At 46.2% G+C, this 21080-nt stretch overlaps 1 protein-coding gene and 1 non-coding gene across 4 annotated transcripts in view; both read left to right on the forward strand.

The window, feature by feature from the left end:
* Positions 1-21080, forward strand: part of KANK4 (KN motif and ankyrin repeat domains 4) — a 208250-nt gene that overhangs the window by 118662 nt on the left and 68508 nt on the right. The window lies entirely within an intron of this gene.
* Positions 20536-20640, forward strand: LOC114674926 (U6 spliceosomal RNA). Its single transcript, XR_003726023.2, has one exon. It is a non-coding gene; the product is annotated as a U6 spliceosomal RNA (small nuclear RNA).

The raw sequence follows: 21080 nt of genomic DNA on the forward strand, positions 1-21080 counted from the left end.
GTCAGTCTGCAGAATGACACGAGAGAGTGGAATGAGCCTTCTAGGCATAAGGAGCCGCATGTGAGACAGCCTCAGGTGAGTAGCAGAGTGGGTTAGAGGAACTGAAAGCTTTCCTTGGCTGAGTTACTACCAGGAGCCCAAATGGGCAGTCCCTTAGTTGTGCATCCCATTGAGTGCCTTCCTTTCTCAACTGTAATAATGAGCAGTTGGAAGCCCCCTGGCTAGATCACAGTGTGGGGAGAAGGAGAGAGAGAGACCAACAGCAGCTTGCTGGACTCACTGCCTCAATGTGTGCACCTTGGTCAGACAGCCCATGCCACTCGTGGTGCCAAGAGCAGCGGTTCATTCCCTAGTGTCCATTCAGCTCACAGTGAACCAAAGCCTCTGCCCAACATTTAGGGAGATTTGTGCTGGGAGTGGTGGCTCACCCTAGACTTTTAAAACTAGAAAGAACTTGCCGACAGTGTAAAATTCCTTAGGGTGGCATACGCGGCATTTCCTCGTCTGGGCCCTACCTACCTTCCCAGCCTCATTTCTGGCTCTAACACTTCCCCAGCCCCTTGCTATGAGCACCCTCAATATGTTCAGCACAACTATGCTTCAGGTGGTTCCTGGGCCACGCGTTGCCTTTGCACATACTACTACCCTTGGTCTAAAATATTCTTCTTGTCCACCCAGTGAATGCACTCTTAGCTTTTAACTTCAGCATTAAACGTAAGGTTTTTTCCTCTGTAGAAGGCCCTTCCTGACAAGATAGAGGCAAATGCTGCCTTCTCTTTGTTCCTAAAGTTCCCTGGACATGCTTCTGTCACAGCAAACATCAGCTACACTGAGCATCTTAAAAGCAGGACTCTCCAAGTATCTAGCACAGAGCAGGGCACATAGAAGGTGTTCAAAAAATACTTGTTGGATGGAAACTGTCCGGTATTTCTTAACTTTTTTTTATGTGGGGAGGGGATGGTGGTTATTGTATACATCTTTGAGATTCTGATGAAAATTATGGATACTCTCCTCCAACTGCATAAAACCTAAAATATCTTGCATACAATATTACATGATTCACAGCTCCCTGCTCCATTAACCCATTTCCAAAACTTTGGACTTCAATTTTACAGAAAATGGATGCTCAGTGAGGTGCGGTGACTGCCTAAGTACCCACAGCTGGCTGTGAGTAGGGATTCCCAAGCTCCTGACTTGCAGTTTAAAGCTCCTTCCAGCTCTGTCTGCTTCTCTTAGCCAACAACCTCTTTTCGTCCCTGGTACTTTATGAAGGCCACTGATCATGGCTGGAAGATGGATATCTTGGTTTTGCTTCAGTTCAGTAGCAGCCTAAGGTGTGACAGGGAGAAAAATCTTATTATGGGCAGAGTTGACAATTAGGAAGACAGATGGGCCCTCTCCCTGGCCTGTTCGCCACCCCTTGCCTGCGATGTTATTACATCTGTTTTAGCTGGAGGAGGGTCACGCGTGCTTCACAGTTACCTCCTGGGTCCTGGATTGGGCCATGTGGGCCAGACTGGGAGATGCCCTTGATGGACCATTGAGATCAGAGGCCCAGCTATTGACCTTGTCAAAGGTTTCTTCCTGCAGAACGTGCTAAGGAGAGAACGGGGTTCTTGCTTGCTGCTACCAGAGCTCTTGCCTGCCTGGCCCCTGCTTTCTGCAACAAGACACCTGCTTCAGGCTATTCCATTCTTAGCAGATTGGGATTTTCATTTATTCAGTAATTCACCCATTCTTTGAAACTGCATTGAGCCTCTGCTCTGTGCCAGGACCCGTGCTGATTCCAGGTTACAGGAAAGGGCCATGGAGTATGTGTTTGTGCACTTGTGCACTTCTGGCTCTGCTCTGCAGGGGGAAGGGAAGAGGCAACTTTTACTCCTAGTTCAACCTGTACTTCTGTAGGTATGGTGGGGAGGATATGTAGGACTTCTTAGTGCTGAGAATATGCTTACTTTATTTATTTTTGAGAAAGGATCTCACTCTGTTACCCAGGCTGGAGTGCAGTGTCATGAACATGGCTCACTGCAGCCTCCACCTATCTACTTACTTTTAAAACTCTGATGTTGTGCAAGTTATGTCAACTCTGGGGGGGACTCAATTTTCCTATCTGCACAATGGGTTTGAGAACAATCCTTTCTTGCCAATTTCTGGATGGTGGCGTGGATACAGTTATCACAGATCCACTCGATTGTGTGTGAAACAGGAGCAGTACAATATCATAATGTACATGTGTGTCGATCCCTGGCATAGTCAAGTCTCACCCTAATCCTAGAGTTAGTTACTGCCATAATCCCCAATGTATAGGTAAGGAAATCGAGGCTGAGAGAGGTTAAGTGACTTGCCCAGGGTCATGGTCCGTATTAAATGACCATAAAACTGGAATTTCACAGAGCCCTCTGTCTTTGGAGATCAGATGGCTAACCACTTTGTGCTACCCTGTAGTAGAGTTTGTGGGGAGAGGCATGGGTTCGGAGGTCAGTGTATTCTGGGATTGGAGCCTAGATTCACCACTAAGCAGCTGTGTGATTTACAGCTGGTCCCTAACCTCTCTGTGCCTCAGCACGCCAATCTCCCAGACCAAGTTCGGACTAAGAGGCTTCTAATGGGCCTTTCTGTGAACAGCCTCCAGTCTACACAGATAATATTTCAAAGTAGGATTAAAGGAGAGAAAAGGGGTCCTCCAGCTAAAAATAGGGCTGTCACAGTTTCCAGGATAAAATAAATGCTGCGCCAAGATTTAAAGTACGTAGATGGTGAATGTGATACACGGGCAGTTATAGATTGGTGGCATCTGAAGAAGCTGGCCAAGCGTTCCTTCTCCAAGAGAAAGAAGCCCTGTTTTCAAAGGATCGCCTCACTGTCTTGCCCAGGCCCTGGGCTCTGCCCCCTCAAATAGCTTTCTGGAGACACAGGCATTGTGGGAGAAAACACAAATCCCAGCTCCATCACTCTCTTCATTTTTTCCCCAAAAGTAAATAAAACTTGTTGGTTGGATAGTTTTTTTTTTTTTTTTTTTTTTTTTTTTATTGTGGTTGTGGCTTTTTCCCCTTTGTGTGGAAGGATCCTTTGCGTCTGCAGAGTTTCCTTTGGTATGTATTTCTAATTTGTGGCTCTGACGTCAAGTGACAAGGGGGGAGAGAAACACAGCATCGGGAGAATTTGCTCCACACAAGGATAAAAGAGCAGCCTTTGGTGCTGAGTCCCCTCCACAGCCCGGTTTCTGCCCAGCAGGCGAGAGACGCCAGCTCTCGATGCCATCGGTTTGGATGTTCCTAACAGGGCACCAGGCAGCAGGGCTGAGTGTTTTCAGGCGCTGCGCTCAGTTCATCAGCGATTCCCACCCTGCTCTCCCTTCTGCCTTGGAAAACGTAGCCATCCTACTCCTGGGGAAAGGTTTAAAAGACAGAATGGAGGCTGGCTGCAGTGGCTCAAACCTGTAATCCCAGCACTTTGGGAGGCCGAGGCGGGCCAATGGTCTGAGGTCTGGAGTTCAAGACCAGCCTGGCCAACATGGTGAAACCCCATCTCTACTAAAAATGCAAAAATTAGCTGGGCGTGGTGGTGGGCGTCTGTAATCCCAGCTACTTGGGAGGCTGAGGCAGGAGAATCGCTTGAACCCGGGAGGCGGAGGTTGCAGTGAGCCCAGATCGTGCCACTGCACTCCAGCCTGGGCAGCAAGAGCAAGACTTCGTCTCAAAAACAAAACAAATCAAAACAAAATGAAACAAAAAGACAGACTGGCAAGTTCGGTAGTGGCTGAATATAATAGTGTGGTCAGGGTCTACAGTTATTAGGTACGACATTGAGTATGAATGGGAGGGCATTTTATCAATGTTTAAATTAAAAAAAAAAATTTTATTTTACTCTTAGTTCGGGGATACAAGTGTAGAATATGCAGGTTTGTTATGTAGATATACATGTGCCATGGTGATTTGCTGCACCTACCAACCCATCATCTAGGTTTTAAGCCCCACGTGCATCAGGTATTTGTCCTAATGCTCTCCCTCCCCTTGCTCCTCACCCCCCAGCAGGCCCTGGTGTGTGATGTTCCCCTCCCCGAGTCCATGTGTTCTCACTGTTCAACTCCTACTTATGAATGAGAACATGCAGTGTAATGTTTGAATTTTTAAGAGATTATTTTCATGGATCATTTGTGTGATTTGAAATAAAAAATAATAATAAAAGGCGTTACCCACCTGTCCCTCCATAATAGGGTGTTTGGGAATGAGAGGGAAAGAAAGGGAAAATGGCTTCACCGTTTATTATCCCTGTGAGCCTGAGAAAATTATTCAAGTTTACTAAACTTCAGCTTCTTCGTCTATATTAATAAAATGGTGCTGACCTGGGGCTCTTGTGACACAGAAAACAGAGACTCCCTTGAGTTGTGGTTATAGGAAGAGAGTGAGAAGCCATATAATGCAGTACAGTAGTACCCTTTTCCCCATGGGAGATACGTTCCAGGACCCTCCGTGGATGCCTAAAACCATGGATAGTACTGAATCCTACATATACTATGATTTTTCCTATGCGTACATACCTATGATAAAGTTTAATTTATAAATTAGCAAAGTAAGAGATTAACAACAATAACAAAAGACAATAATTATAACAATAATACTGTAATAAAAACTATGTGAATATGATCTTTCTCTCTCTCTCTCTCTCAAAATATCTTAATGTTTTTGGACCTTGACTAACCATAGGTAACTGAAACTTCAGAAAGCGAAGGTGCAGATAACAGGGGTTTGCGGGGAACACTGTATTGATGTCTAAGCACAGGTCTGGAAGGAGGCCAAGCATTCTTGAGGCAGTTGATGCCGTGGAGAGGATTTTGAGTTCAAGGTCATTCCACCAGTACAACTGGCCACTGGCCTACACTGTAAGTGCTGTGGATTAACACAGCATCTGCCAACCCACCCCTTGCCCTATGATTGCATGAAGCTCTCTTTTTTGCTGGCTTCAAGTTCCAGAGAGCATCCTTATGTCTGAGCTGGTTCTCTGGAAGTGAGGCTTTCTCTCCAGGCTGTGTCTTGGCAGGTGCCAGGCAACCAGGGCATGGGATGCCATTGAGGCAGGGGTCCTCCCGGGCCAGTTGGACTAGAGGGATGGGCAGAAGAGAGTCCTATGTGAAGAACTTTTGAGGCAGAAAGGGTGTAGGTGGAGATTCTTCAAGAAGGAGATAAGGGTGAGCTGGAACTCAGAAATATGCCCAGTACAAATACTTACTGAGCCATAAAGGATATAACAGAGTTTCTTAACTTAGGGTCAAGAGCCCCAAGGGGTTCATGTATAGAATTCAGAGGAGTCTGTAAACTTGGGTAGGGAAAAAAAAGAGCATCTTTATTTAGGATTTTCTTGTATTATGAATGTAGGCAACAATCCAGTGTATTTGCAGTCCTTGTGACATTGTCACCAACAGAAATTACAGATATTTTCATGTTACATTTTAGCTGCTACAGATACCTTGAAATATTATTTATGTCCCTGATGGCTTTGTATTTATAGTAGTTACTATACCCGCTGCCAGAGCTTATTATTTAATGCATTAATAAAGAAGAATATATTACATTACACAATTTTAAAAATTTTAATAATTATATTTCAATATTATTGGTTTTCTTTGTAGTCAAGCTGTGCATTTTATTTTATGCATTTTTAGATGTTCTGAGAAAGAGTCCATAGGCTTCACCAGTCTGCCAAAGGGATGAAGGCATAAAAAAGGTTAAGACCCCCTAACAGGAAGTCAGTAAGCTTTATCCCCAATTTCCTACCCTCCCTCACCCTGACTTTTTATATACTCATCTATCACTGTCTAATTAGTGGAAGACATTGTTGAGCAGTAGTAAATTTTATTTAATTGTTGGCAAATTTGCAAAATCACAGAATTTGTGGTTTGGGTAGAAGGCTTTGATGTTATCTAGCGGTCAATTTACAAATTGCAGGCACACACGGGTGACTCGTCAGGTAATTCTATCAGCCCACAAACCCACCAGCCCCTGAGCTGACTGCTTGGTTAATCCCATGCAAAGCAATCTACTGGAACAACCACCTAGCTCACAATGATGATCCTGGGAGGTTAAGGAGTTTGTTGAATCCCTTGATCCAGTGCAAACTAGAATCCTAGGAAGGAGATGAAGCCGGTGAAGAAGTAGCTTTGAAGTGGGTTCTGAAATGGAGGGTATGCAAAGGAGGAGAAGGGAGGATGTGGAGGACTGGCCCCATGTTGATTTTGAGGAGGAAGCCAGGAAACAGGAGAGTCTACTGGAGCAATATTTATTAGAGTAGTAGTTGTGTTTTTTTGCTACCTTTTATTGAACTTGTGCCAGACACCGTGCCAAGACCTTTGAATATAGCAGTTGTTTCATCTTTACCCACTACTCAATAAGCTATGACTGTTACCATTCCCGTTGTATTGGTGAGCAAAGTGAAGCTCTAAGAGGTTAAACACTTGCTCTAAGGTACCTAAGATATCAAGTGGTGGAGCCAGGAGCTCAGCCTGGATCTGCCTGATTCTAGAAACTTGTTCTTGAAACCTACTACCGGCAACCGGGAAGAGTGTGTTTGGGAAAGCTCTGGCTGCCATATTGTTTTGGTAGGAAAGTGCCTGCTATCCATCCTCATCTTCCCCAATCCATCTCTCTGGCCTTTGCCTATTCTCATGCCACTTCCCTTCCCCTCCCACCCTTAACCCACTCACAGGCACACAGTCTGCAGGAGTGATGACAGAATAGAAATTACGAGCAAAAGCTGTGGAGTCAGGCAGAATGGGTTCTAATGCCAGCTCTGCTACCTGGCTGTGACCATGCTGAACCTCAGTTTTCATATTTGTGACATTGAGATAATGATGCTTCCCTAAATTTACCTATTCTCCCGCTAGTGCTTCAGCACCATTTTGGATACTTCTTTCCATTTGGGTGGGAGGAACTAGATTTAGACTGGGTGAAATCGCCCCCATCTTCTCAGGTGAGCTCCTGTAGGAAGACTTCCCTGATTTCTCTCCAACATGAGCAGCAGGCACTATTCATCATAGTACCTGGCTCTGGCCTTGTGAAAAGCTCACTGCTGTTGCTGTGTGTGGCTGTCCCTCTGGATAGAAGCTCCCTCTCTCCTTCCCAGTGCCCAGTGCCGCATCTGTCATGGAGTCCTTCTCAGTAGAACCTTGATAAAAGCAAATTAATTGTTTCCTTCATTCCCCGTTTCAGGGACCCTTTGCCCATTCCTGGCACCCCAATCCCCCAGACCCCTATTCTGGGCTCCGTCACCTAGAGCTTGTCTCTCACCTTTCTTTGGCCCCTGCTGCTTTTTCCGGCCCCTGCTGCTTTCTCCCTCTCTCTCCAGTCCTCCCTGCCTCCCACCTTGGCTATTAATGCTGCTGCTCCAAGTGCCAGATGCACTAGGCTCCTATGCAGATTTGCATTAGTTGAAGATGGAAGAAACCTTACCGCTTACCTAGATCGTCCCCCTTGTCTTACAACTGAGGAGCGAACCAGCGAGAGCAGGTGGCAGGCCCTGGATTGCAAGGGGATTGAGTGACTGAGCTGAACGAGGACTTTTGCTCCAGTTTGCTACCCTACCCTGGAACTCATGATTCCATATTGTTAAGTGGCTGATATTTGGGGCAAGGGGACAGGGGAGGAGCACATTCTTCTTCAGGTGCTTGCTTGCCTTGCTCTTGTGCCTGCCATGGGGCTGGCCTTCCCTGACCTAATCCTCTTCTCCTTCATTCTACCCCCATGTGCCTTGGCTTTGCTGACTGCTGAATGGAGCCCTGTGTCAGCCAGGCCCGTGGGTGGCTGCCTTCGGGTGATGCCTGGTGGTGCCAAAAGGCTCCTGCCTTGAGAGCTCTGCCTACTGGCAGAGAAATTCCCGGCTTTTGAGCCATTGCTTTGGACTACTTTGTCTTCTCCAGGCAGCTCTTGTTAAAATGCAGATGTGTTAATTGGAAGGAGAACCTGTTAGCCCATCGCAGTGCGGTCTGTGGAAGAGTGGAATTCCCCGGGCCTTGGCTAAGTCACATCGCTGCCCTATCCTCAGCTTCCTATCTGTAAAATGGGAACAAAAAAGATTGTATTATAGGGTTACCCAAGAATGAAATGAGATAGTGCACTTAAAGCCCTTGGCACATAATAACTAGTTAATAAAATTAGCTTTTTTTTCCCCCTGAGATTCCCTAGCTGAAGTCCTGGTTCTTATTAGTTATTATTATTATTATTAACTTTTTTTAAAAATTAAGTAATGTAGTCTTCTTTCAGTTGAGCATTTCTTTTTCCTTTCTAATTATAAAGTGAGTTTGAAGTTAACTTTCTTGCCTTTAAAATAGGTTAAAAGATCCTACCTCACTGGCGTGTCAAGGATTTACTGAGCTAAAGTGCCTGTGGATGCTGCCAGGCCTGCCCTGGGCTCTCAATGAGAGCCTGGTGCTGTGGTCTGAAAGCTGGTGTCCTCCCAGAATTCGTATGTTGATGTCCTAATCCCCAATGTGATGGTATTAGGACATGGAATCTTCGGGAGGTAATTTAGGTCATTAAGGTAGAGCCTTCACAAATGGGATAGTTTCCTTATAAGAGAGAGCTCTGTCAACCCTTCTGCACATAAGGACACTCCAGATGCCAGCAGTCTGCAAGCTGGAAGAGGGACCCCCCTTAGAACCCAGCCATGCTGGCACACTGATGGTGTTCTCCCAGCCTCCAGAATGGTGAGACACATACACATCTGTTGTTGGGAAGCCACCCACCCTGTGGTAGTTTGTGACAGCAGCCCAGACAGGCTGAACACCTGGTATTCTTCGTGTTATCCTGGAGGGGAGGATTGAAAGCCCCTGGGAGCCCCAAGGGAGGTTCTGGGAGGGTCCCTAAGGGAGGAGATGGAGGAAAAAGATGCAGGAGAATTGGAAGTCAGGGGCCCCTGCTCCTCCACCCCAGCTGCTTAGATTCCAAGTCTGGGTGGGAGGGGACTTAGGAATCTGCTTTGCTCTGGGAGGGGTTGGGCCCTGTGACCTTTTTCCCAGGTCATTGCCTTCTAGACAAGTTACCTGAGGTGCTGAGCTCCCTGGGGAGAGGTGCCCTCGGTGCTCCCTCCCGGGCTTGACTTTGGTAGTGGTGGTTGTGGTGGTGGTAGGAGGAAACCAGAGTTTTCCTTAACCCTCCGTTCTTGGGGTGAGTGTTAGTGGGTGCTGGAAACTGCTCCTTTGAGAGGGCGGCTGGGCTTTTGAGAACGTCAGCCTGGCTAGATTCCCTGTGATTCCTCCTGAGACCAGGATAGTTCTCTCCAGGCTGGATCAGGAGAGAGACCAGGAGCAGGAGCTCCTGGCCCAGGCTTCTGGCTGGTGAGTGAGGAGGGGCGAGGGGTGCAGCTGCTCAGGAGTTTTCTAGCAACCAGCACAGCCTCACTTCAGGGCTCTCTAGAGGATCCTCCCACCCCTGCCTTTGTCCTGACTGCAGAAGGTGCATTTTCTGGCCAGGCAGCGCCCCTGGGCAATAGGAGTGTCATCAGGCCCCTCTCCATGCAGGGGCCTGTGTGAGCCTCTCCAGCTGGCTTTCCTGTTAGCCCCTGGGGAGGGCGGGTCCCCACCGTCATCCATCATAACTGTAGTTATCCTTCCAAAGCAGAGCCTGAATCATGCAGAAAACACTTTTCCCTGGGGCGCTAGAGACCAGGAGCAAAGGGCAGGCAGAGGTGAATGCTGGTTGCTGGGGCGCAGAGGCCAAGCTGCAACCTGCCACCTGCCAGTCTGATAGAGAAGACAAAAAAGGGCATCCTACAGGGTAGGTACATGGTGAGCAAAGGCACAGGGGCGTTAAGGCAGGCGGTGGGGTGTGAGTGGCATTTGTGAGGGGCAGAGGAATTGGAGATGAGGCTAGAGAGGTATGCTGAGATGGCCTTCAGGGTCTAGCTGGCAGGCACATGGGTGGCATTTGGCTTGCATTTGGGTTTTGTTTGACCTGCATAGCATTTTTTAAAAAAGAAGAATTCAGTCAACATTTAAAAATCAGATTTTACATAAATCCACATGTCTAGCTTCTTTTGAAAAAAAAAAATCAGGTCTGGCAACACTAGCCTTGAGTCATTCCCACCACGGCCACACCTGGCTGGAAGGTAAGCAGTGGACCTTCAGGTGATGGCTGAGGTCCCACAGCCAATTGGCTTGTCCAAAATCTCTGCCATAAGCTTACTGTGGAGTTATTACAATGTTCTCAGAATGTTAATGCGTTACAGGGGAGGAGAAAGGAAATTCTAAACTATTCACATTATAGTCCCTTTGTCAGATTAGGAAATGAATTTTAACTACTCATCAGGAATTTTTTTTTTTTTTTTTTTTTTTTTTTTTTTTTGCAGAGTCTCTTTTTGTCACCCAGGCTGGAGTGCAGTGCTGTGATCTCAGCTCACTGCAACCCCTGCCTCTCGGATTCAAGCCATTCTCCTACCTCAGCCTCCCTCCCAAGTAGCTGGGACTGCAGGTGTGCACCACGACGTCTGGCTAATTTTTGTATTTTTGGTGGGACAGGGTTTCACCATGTTGGCCAGGCTGGTCTGGAACTCCTGACCTTGTGATCTACCTGTCTCAGCCTCCCAAAGTGCTGAGATTACAGGTGTGAGCCACCGTGCCCTGCTCCTCAGGAAAATTTTGATTGTGGGTTGAGAAGCAGTTAGGTGGGGCAAATGGGATGCTTCCTGCATGATGGCCTGGGAAGGAACCTGGAGGAAGTGAAGGTGAGGCCAGGACATCTGGAAGGATGGAATGACGGGTGGGCCCGTTTGCTCTCAGCTACGGTGTCTGGCATCTCTACTGGGGATGACACCAAAACACCCATCCTTGGCAAATATTTATTGCACTGTAAGATGTTTACTACCTTACTTTATTAACCTTTTAAACTTAAAAAAAGGACAGGGTGAAATGTGTGTATGTGTTCGTGCATTTAATTGGTACAGAAACTAATAGAAAGAGAATTTTTAGGAATAATTTGGAAAAGGAGGAAAGGAAAAGGAAGTATTATTATGTTATATTATATTATATTACTATTCCTCCAAATGATGTGTATATTGGAGGGGGTGGCCTTTACAATTTGAAAGGCTCTGTGAACACTGTTGGGAAATTTTTTATTAAAAATCATTATAAATATCATACTAGTTAGCAGCAAACATTGAGAAATATATAGAGGCAATGAGCTATGATCATGCCACTGCACCTCTGCCTGGGCAACAGGGATAGAGACCCTGTCTAAAAAATAATGATAATAAAAATAAAATAATATGGAAGCAGATAAAGGCAAAAACTATAAACTGTCAAGAACTGGTGGTTAGAGCATATGGACCAGTTTGGAGGAAATTGATCTAGTTTGGCACTATATATATATATATATATATATATATGATATATAACTACATATTCTTACGTAGAGCTAGATACATATCCAGATATATTTGGATAGAAAGTTTTTAAAATAAATATGGAGCTTACCAATTGTCCTGCTGTTTTTTCCCCTCATACTCCATCTTGAACATATTGCAAGTCATTATATCATGTCTGGGTCTGAGTAAAGAAAATCTGTGGTCTGGGTGCAGTGACTTGACGCCTGTAATCCCAGTGCTTTCAGAGGCTGAGGCAGGAGGATCGCTTGAGGCCAGCAGTTTGAAACCAGCCTGGGCAACATAGTGAAACCCCTGTCTCTACAAAACATTAAAATAAAAATTAGCCAGGCATGGTGGCACATGCCTGTAGTCCCAGCTACTTAGGAGGCTGAGCCAGAAGGATTGCTTGAGGCCAGGAGTTTGAGGCCACAGTGAGCCATGATGGCACCACTGCAACTCCAGCCTGGGCTGCAGAACGGGACCTTGTCTTAAAAAAAGAGAGAGAGAGAGTCTGTAATGGGAAACACTATCAGATAGAAAGAGCTAGTCCTGAATCCCCACTGGGCCCCTCCAAACCTCAACTGCCAATTCTATTAAGTGGAGATAATAATTCTTTCCTTCAAAGGTTCTGCTGAGGGTTGAATAAAATGTGAATGTGTCCAAAGCAGCTTTTCGGGTACTGGGTTATCAGAGCCCATTGCAGCGTCGAGAGAAATCAACCCCTGCGTAACATCTTCCATTCTTTGGATTGCGCATTTTCCTTCCTTCACCACATTGCAGGAGGGTTCAGAGGGCCAGTGAACCTTGGATGAGTTGTAACTTTCACAATGGAGCTTAAAATACTCCTTTCAATGCTGTGTAACATTAAAATCTCAAGCAGGGCCGGGCACGGTGGCTCACACCTGTACGCCCAGCACTTTGGGAGGCTGAGGCAGGTGGACCACCTTAAGTCAGGAGTTCAAGACCAGCCTGGCCGACATGGCAAAACCCCGTCTCTACTAAAAATACAAAAAAAAATTAGCCGGGCGTGGTGGCGGGTGCCTGTAATCCCAGCTACTTGGGAGGCTGAAGCAGGAGAATTGCTTGAACCCGGGAGGCAGAGGTTGCAGTGAGCCGAGATCATGCCATTTCACTTCAGCCTGGATGACAAAGCGGGACTCCGTCTCAAAAAAGAAAAAAAAAAAAATCTCAAGCAGTTCCTTAACAGCTGCATTCAGGTTTTGTTTAGGACATTTTCCCTGGAATCACTTTTATTTATTCAGCTGCAGGAAAATTCCTGAAGCCAGGTATGTGGTGTTGTCTGATAGGAAGGCTTTGGCCTGTGCTGGCTCTTGGGGAGGTGGGGGTGCCCTCCTGCCGTAGCAAAGGTCAGCCCCTCTTAGCACAGCGGAGGGGATTCACACCTTGTCTTTGCAAGTGACACCTCCTTCCTGCACCCTCCTTTTCCTTTTTCACATCTCTTCTCCTACTTCCCTCTCTAGATTACAATATTCCCTTTCATTTGGGTATCACTTCTTTAGCAAAACTCTTGTACTCCCATTATCTCATTGAACCCTCTGGCAAGTCTATAGACTTAGGCCAGTATTAGTAGGTAGCAGATAAGCAGCTGAGGCCCAGAGAAGTTGTGATACGCCTTAAGCTCACACAGTATAAATTGCACAAAGCTGAGTTAGGATCTGGATTTCCTGGCTCACAAGCCATACTGGTCGCGCTGTATCATATTGCCTCCTTTCTTAATTGTTGGCAGGGATCTCCTGAAAGGGGAAGCTGTTGGCAAAGGGGTGGGTAATCGGCCCCAGTGTTGGCTGGTTGGGAAAGGCTTTTTGGAATGCCTGAGGTTGTTGGGCTTAGTGTCTTAAAGAGACTTGTGGGAGGGAGCAAATGAAGAAGATGGGGTGGGGCGAGGTGGCTTGGAGGTCACCTGAGGTCAGTGGAGGGGGCAGACAGGAGCAGGGGAACGTAAGGCCCAGTGCAGAGCTAGAACACTGAAGGAGAGAATCCTGGCTTGGAAGCAGGTCCAGGGTCGCCCTTGTCATCACTGGAAGGCTTGTGGGCTTTGTTGACATTTGGTCTCATTTTGGATGTTTGGCCCTTTTCTTGCCCCAGTCAGTGGCACCTCATAAAAATCTGCTTCTGGTACCCCAGTGAGGACCTCTTTCTTAATTCAGGTCACAACTCCCTGGCACTCCGTTCCCACGTCCAACAAATCAAAACTTATCAGTTCTGTTGCTATTCAGATTAACTCCTTTGGTTAAATGGGCCTAAAACATTCATTTAGCCCAAATTTGGTATACGGACCAGCTCTTGACAACAGAAATAGAATTTGAAGGTTCGGGCGTGGTGGCTCATGCCTGTAATCCCAGCACTTTGGGAGGCCAAGGTGGGCAGATCACTTGAGGTCAGGAGATCAAGACCAGCCTGGCCAACATGCTGAAACCCTGTCTCTACCAAAAAATACAAAAATTAGCCAGACGTAGTGGTGTGTGCCTGTAGTCCCAGCTACTTGGGAGGCTGAGGCTGGAGAATCGCTTGAACCTGGGAGGCAGAGGTTACAGTGAGCTGGGATCGCGCCATTGCCCTCCAGCCTGAGCGACAGAATAAGAGCCTGTCTCAAAAAAAAGAAAAAAAGAAAATGAATTTGAGATACATTTTAACTTTTCTAGGAGTACATTAAAGAAAATAAAAAGAAAACAGGTGAAATTAATTTTAATATATTTTATTTAACCCAATATATCCAAAATATTATCATTTCGCCATGTGATCCGTACCAAAAAAAGAGAAATTTTACATTCTTTTTTTTCATATTCAGTCTTTGAAATTCAAGTGTACTTTACACTTACAGCGCATTTTAATTCAGACTAGCTACATTTCAAGTGCTCAGCAGTTAGTTAACTAACATGTAGTTAGTTAGTTAGCCACTAACATGTAGTTAGTGGCTACGGTATTGGGCAGCAGAGTTATGAGCCAAGAAGACTTAGTTTGGGATGGGCGGTGGGTGCTTTTGGGCACCTTTGTAATTAGGTGTCTTTGGGTTGGGGGCTGGTCAGCAAACCTCAGCTATAACACATCATGGCTGCTCGCCCTGTCCTCACTTTTGCACTTGTTGGTATGGATGACATAATGTTGAAAATACCGTCCCTCCCTATTATGCCAACTATCATGACCTTCTTTGTGCCCTACAATCTCCCTCTCTCAACTCCTTTGACCTTTGTTGGCCCCATTTCTCTGACCCTGCCTTGGGACTGCTGGATCCATTAAATCTGTGCCCTTTGACTTCAGCTGCTACTTGGCATCCTCTATGTGTGTCAGCTGCCTCTCATCCCAGTATCCTCACTGAATTGCAGACCTCATCTACACTTCTCAAGCTCCCAAGTCCATTCACACAGCCCTCAGTCTCAGCTCTCGGCCTCTTCCTACCTGAGAAGATGGAGATCATGTGGCTTAAACTTCCTCATTCCCACCTTGCTGTTTTTCTCCATCTCTGCTCTCCTCTGCCTCGCCAAAGCCAAACCTTGAAAGCCTTCCCTTCCCACCTCCAGAAACTCTAGCAAACTGGCCATTTGGGTAAAAGCCTTGGACTCTTAAGCCAGAGCTTTTGGCTTCAAATCTCAGATTCTCCTACTGCTAACCTGGGTAAACTATTTCACCTCTGTCTTAGTCCATTTGGGCCGCTATTACAAACTACCATAGACTGGGTGGCTCATAAATTTTAATACATTTTATTTCCCACAGTTCTGGAGCCTGGAAGTCCTGGGTCAAAGTGCTGGCAGATTCCACATCTGGGGGAGAACTCTCACTGGTTCATAGACTGTCATCTTCTTCGGGTTCCTCACTTGGTGGAAGAGGCCAGGGAGCACTCTGGGGACTTTTTTTATAAGGACATTAGCCCCATTCGTCTGCTTTATCTGCCCAAAGCAATACCATCACATTGGGGGTTAGGATTTCAACATAAGATTTTAGAGGGGGCTGAGTGTATAGGCACCTTCTCTTTGCTTAGTCTTCTCGTTGTAAAGTATGACATAAAATAATAAAAGCACCTAGCTCCTCAGGAGTGGTAATGAGTAAATTCAACATGTGTTGCATCTTTTATTTAGCACAGTGCCTGGAGTAAATGTCGATTCCTATGCCACCTCCTGTTTCTTGCATCTAGAAGTCCATTCTTCTCCCTCGGCTTCTTCCCTTAGGCCTGCAAACATGCTCAGAGCTCACCTTGTCCCTCCCTGGAGCTACTGTCCCTTTCTTTCCTGAATTGCACTGGAAAACAGCCAAAGGGTAGCCCATCTGCTGTTTCAACCGTCTTGTCAACCCTTGACGCCAGCCTCTTGCTCTGTTGAAACTAAGCCCGAGCCTCACACGGTCTTCAAGTTCCATAGCATCTGACACCATAGAATAGTCTTCTCAAAACTGACCCCCTTTGGGTTTCTGAGCTGCACCCCACCCTGGCTCTTCCTTCTTATCTGTTCCCCATGCATGACTGTCTTCAGGGGTGCTCCTCAGACTCCTCTGCTGGCTCTTGCTTCTCACCACCCGCCATCCCCAACCATGTGGTGATCACACAGAAATGGATGGTTCTTGAATCTACATCTCTAAGCTTCAGGTTTCTCCCTTGTCCCAGGCCTACCTTTCCAACTATCTGTTGGACCACTGTCTCTGAATGAACCCCTTTTTATGGGTGAACCCCTCCTTGAGCACACTCAATGTGCCACAAGGCTGAAAGCTCCGTCATCCTACTCTGAAATGTCTTGTCTCTCCTGGCTTTTTTTAAACTTCATTGTTGTCCCTGTCATTCTCTAGTTACCCAAGCTTGAAACCCTGGAGTTATCGACACCTCCCTCTCCTTCCTTTTTTTTTGAGACAGAGTCTCGCTCTGTCACCCAGGCTGGAGTGCAATGGCCAGATCTCAGCTCACTGCAAGCTCCGCCTCCCAGGTTCACGCCATTCTTCTGCCTCAGCCTCCTGAGTAGCTGGGACTACAGGTGCCCGCCACCACGCCCGGATAATTTTTCGTATTTTTAGTAGAGACGGGGTTTCATTGTGTTAGCCAGGATGGTCTCAGTCTCCTGACCTCGTGATCTGCCTGCCTCGGCCTCCCAAAATGCTGGGATTACAGGCGTGAGCCACTGGGCCCAGCCCCCCTCTCCTTCCTATCCAATGCCTGGTCTAAGGTAAGTGCTCAGGAGGTTGCAATGAGCCGAGATCACACCACTGGACTCCAGCCTGGGCAACAGAGTGAGACCTCTTTTCAAAAGATAAATAAACAGGCCGGGCGTGATGCCTCACACCTGTAATCTCAGCACTTTGGGAGGCCAAGGCAGGCAGATCACTTGAGGTCAGGAGTTCGAAACCAGCCTGACCAACATGGAGAAACCCCATCTCTAATAAAAATACAAAATTAGCCAGGCACGGTGGTATATGCCTGTAATCCCAGCTACTTGGTAGGCTGAGGCAGGAGAATCACTTGAACCCGGGAGGCGGAGGTTGCGGTGAGCTGAGATCATGCCATCGCTCTCTAGCCTGGGCAACAAGAACAAAACTCTGTCTGAAAAAAATAAAATAAAATAAATAAATTAAATAAATAAAGTAAGTGCTCAGTAACCGAAGGTTGGAGGATCAGTGAATCCTATCAGGTGCCAAGTGCTTTCTTCCTTGCTTTCTCTCTGGTTAGTCACCTTTCAATCCCCACTGCAGGCACTGTGATAAGCATTTTACATGCCTCATCCCAATTCATCTGTGTAATCCTATAGGGAGGAAACTTTTTTTTTCTTGTGTTACCTATTTGGACACTGGGCTGGCTGGCGGTAGAGGTGGTGGGCACAGTTAGGGAACCTAAACACACACTAGTAAGTGGCAGAGCTGGGATTCAGACCCAGATCCACACACTCCAAAGCCCACACTCTTAATCTTTGTGCTTTCCTGCCTCTGTCTGGTCTAGTCTCAGGCTATGCTTTTTTCATAATTTAATAAGCAGTGGGTGCTGAATACCACTCATGTATGTGAGACATTCTTCTGTGCCTGTGTTGTTGGTGTGTTGGTGTTCTATTCACCCTGCTGTTAGCCAGGTTCGTCACTGGTTAATTTCAGTCTGTGTCTGAACCTTTGGTGTTTGCACCTGAAAATCTTGACTGAGCCCAGGTCCCTGCTGTGAAATGCAAGAGCCCAGTAGTAGGAACGTGCACACATTTCCACATAGTGCATATATTTCTCTTTCTCCCAGTCTCCCCATCAGGGAAATGAGAGAGTTGAACTCAGTAATTGCAGGAGCCTGTCCAGCTCTTGTGCTCCTTGAGTCTGTTTCATGTTCTGCTTACCTGGAGCCTACTGTGTTCCCAGCACATGATAGATGCTTTTGCTTTTGGGCAATACTGAGAGAGCACAAAAGGCATTGCCCTAGCTGTCACGGAGCCGAAAGTCAGTCAGGAAGACAAAGCCAACACTCATGAAACTGCCAACCATATAAGACATTATGTAATTATGCCTGCAATTGCAGATTATATACATTTGTAATGGTTCAGTACAGGAGAAGAAAAGCTTCTGTTCTCTTATAAGAAAATAAATAAATAAAAGGGGCATTTAGGGAAAGGTATTAAGTCTGGCCAGACTGCTTACCAGACTTGCTATTTCCCTCTTGAAATCAGTTGTTCATTCTGTAAATATTTATTGAATGTCTACTAATAGGCCGGTATCTGGGGACATACGCCCCTCATTGCAGTCAGATTTGTATCCAAAACCCAGCTTTCATCTTGTTCCTCCCTGCTTAAGAACCTTTGATGGTTTCCTATTCTAGAAAATAAAATGAGCTGACTTCCAGCCCCTGTCTTCCCCCATCCACTTCCCTGACCCTGCACTCTAGACCAGGATTGCTGGTCATTCTTCAAGCCCACCATACATGTTTTCATCTCTCGCTAGAGAACTGCTTCTCCCATCTGCCTGCTGAACTTTCACTCATCCTTCAACGGCAGCTCAAAAATACCACATCTGTGTTGCTTTTCTGATCCTCCGAGATGCTCCAGCCACACCTCTCTAACACTACATGGGTCCTTCTTTAGGTATCTGCCTCCCATTTTGGACTGTGAGTTCCTTAAAGAAAAGAACCCTGTGTTATTCGTCCATGAGTCCACAGAACCTAGCCCCGTGCCTGAACAAGAATTTCTGATAAATGGATGATTGCACACAATCTGCTGAGGCTGGTCTTTGAAAAGAAGAGGGTCCCTTTTCTTCTTTCCTCAAGTTACTGGGCTATTGAACTTCACGCCTCGTGGCCAGTGAAGGGGACTCGATGGTTGAGAAAGCATTGTGGTCTCTTTCTCTGAGCAGTAGTGGAGGGACTGGAGCCACCGGAGCCTCACTTTCACCCTGGAGGGGGACTCTCAGCAGCAGCAGCAGCTGAACCCACACACGCCAGAGGACTGTGGTGAAGAAGGCATTTGTGCTGGGCTTGGCAGGTGGGAGGCCTTTGTGCCCCAGAGCACAAGTGGGTAAGTATGTCGGACAGGCTGCAGGCTGCACACACATGCCGAGGGGCTGGGCCCAAAAATGCCTTCTGACCTGGGAAGAAAAGGAGGCATTGTGTGCACTGGCAGCACTCCAAGGGAAATATTCCAGTTGTTCTTCTATTTTGAACAGCTCACTCTTTTAAAAAAGAGAAATCCAGAGGTGAACATCTCTCTCCCACTCCAAAACATCCTGCCTACCAATTTCAAATCAGTTGCTACCCTCAAAATATGAATTAATCCATTATTTCAATAATTCATTAATTCAACTGCTACATCTTTATGAGGCAGCACTGTGGTCAACATTGTACTAAGCACTGGGAAACAGAAGCAAAGAAGACACAGTCCTCATCACTTTAGGCTCTATTCCTGATTGCTTGCTGGGTGTCTAAATCCTTTTGGAACCTGGTCCTGCCCCTTCTCTTGGGCCTGATTTTTCTCTGCTCCGTGGCAATCCTTCCTGGAGGCTTCTGTCTGCTGCTGCCCATTCTCTACCTCTGCACCCCCTGGTCCTGTACTGTGCCATGTTGTGGGGTCATCAGGTACCAGCTCACCACCTTTCCTAGACTCAGGTGGACATGGACAGAACCAGGCTTCAGTCTGGGCCGTTAAGAGCTTGGGCAGTTATCCAGGTATATCGCTCATGCCTGTAATCTCAACACTTTAGGAGGCTGTGGTGGGAGAATCACTTGAGCCAGGAGTTTGAGACCAGCCTGGGGAACATAATGAGAGCCTATGTTTATAAAAGATTTTAAAAAAATTAGCCAGGCGTCATGGCATGCACCTGTGGCCCCAGCTACTCTGGAGGCTGAGGCAGGAGGATCACTTGAACTTAGGAGGTGGAGGCTAGATTGAGCTGTGATTTTAACCACGGTAATCCAGCACTCTGGCCTGGGCAACAGAGCAAGCCCCTGTCTTTAAAAAAAAAAAAAAAAAAAAAAAATCTTGGGCAGGAATACCTAAATTCATCCCTAGCTCTGCTTTTTACTATCTTTGTGACTATGACCAAGTTACTAAACCTCTCTGAGCTTAGGCTTCCTAATCTGTTAAACAGAAGAAATAATACATAGAGACATAGAGTCTTTGAGAAGAGTAAATAATAATAGTGTAATATTTGGCACAGTGCCTAATATACCACACAGCAACTCTCTATAAATAATAAGAAGACAACTGACCATTATTAAGCACTTACTAGTTTCTTCCTTCCCTCAAAAACAACAGCAACCACAGCTTGTATTTCAGTGTCTTCTACATGCCAAGTACTGTATAAAGTATAGGCATGTAGCCATCAGAACAGCCTTATAAAGTGGAGAGTGTTACTTCGTACTTCGTATCACACAGTTTCAAGTGCTGGTGCTAGGAATCATGATTAGGGCTGTTGAGCTCCTTCCCATTCCTCCCCAACCAGACAAATACCCTGACCACACACTTTGCTACTTGGTGCTGGGACCAGCAGATCAGCATCTCTTGAGAGCTTGTTGGAAATGCCAACTATCAGGCCCCATTCCAGACCCACCGAATCAGCATCTGCATGTTAACAAGATCTTCAGGTTATAGGTGTACTACAGTTTAAGAAACACTGAACTACAGTTTACCAAAGATTTTAAAAAGTAGGCTAGAACAGTACTTCTCAAACTACCGTGTGCATAAAAATTACCTGGGGGGCTGGCTGATTAGAACAGGGATTCCTGTGTTGACTTCAGCAGCAAATATACCAAAATTGGAATGATACAGAGGCGATCAGCATGGCCTCTGCACAAGGAATGACACGAAAATTCATGAAGCATTTCATATTTAAAAAAGAAAAAGGCCCACAGATTCCTACCGCAGCGATTCTGATTTTGTATCCATTGCTTATTATTGACAAGGAGGACCATCGTGCTCCCGAGTTAACAAGGAAAGAGCTGTGGATGTCTGCATCAGCCATTCCACCCTCTCCTTGCCCTGCCTAGAGAACAACAGAGAAACGAAATTAATTTGTAACCTAAAACCCTTGTGTCTGCCCTGAAAATATGTCTTTCTAATGGAAAATTTGACAGAGTGTTCCATCTGCAAAGAGCATTTTATATGAAATAGATATCTGTGTAACTCAACTGCTGCTATCTGGTTAAATAGCAATTAAACAACTCAAGACTCCTTGGAACTTTCAAAGATTATTTGAAAAGTAATTGTGTTTTATTGATTAAATCATTTGCAGTGGATTAGAAAGTCACTGGATTTTTTAGCTATTCCTTCACA

The sequence above is a fragment of the Macaca mulatta genome, chromosome 1 (genome assembly GCF_049350105.2).
Source record: "Macaca mulatta isolate MMU2019108-1 chromosome 1, T2T-MMU8v2.0, whole genome shotgun sequence".
In the NCBI taxonomy this organism is placed as follows: domain Eukaryota; kingdom Metazoa; phylum Chordata; class Mammalia; order Primates; family Cercopithecidae; genus Macaca; species Macaca mulatta.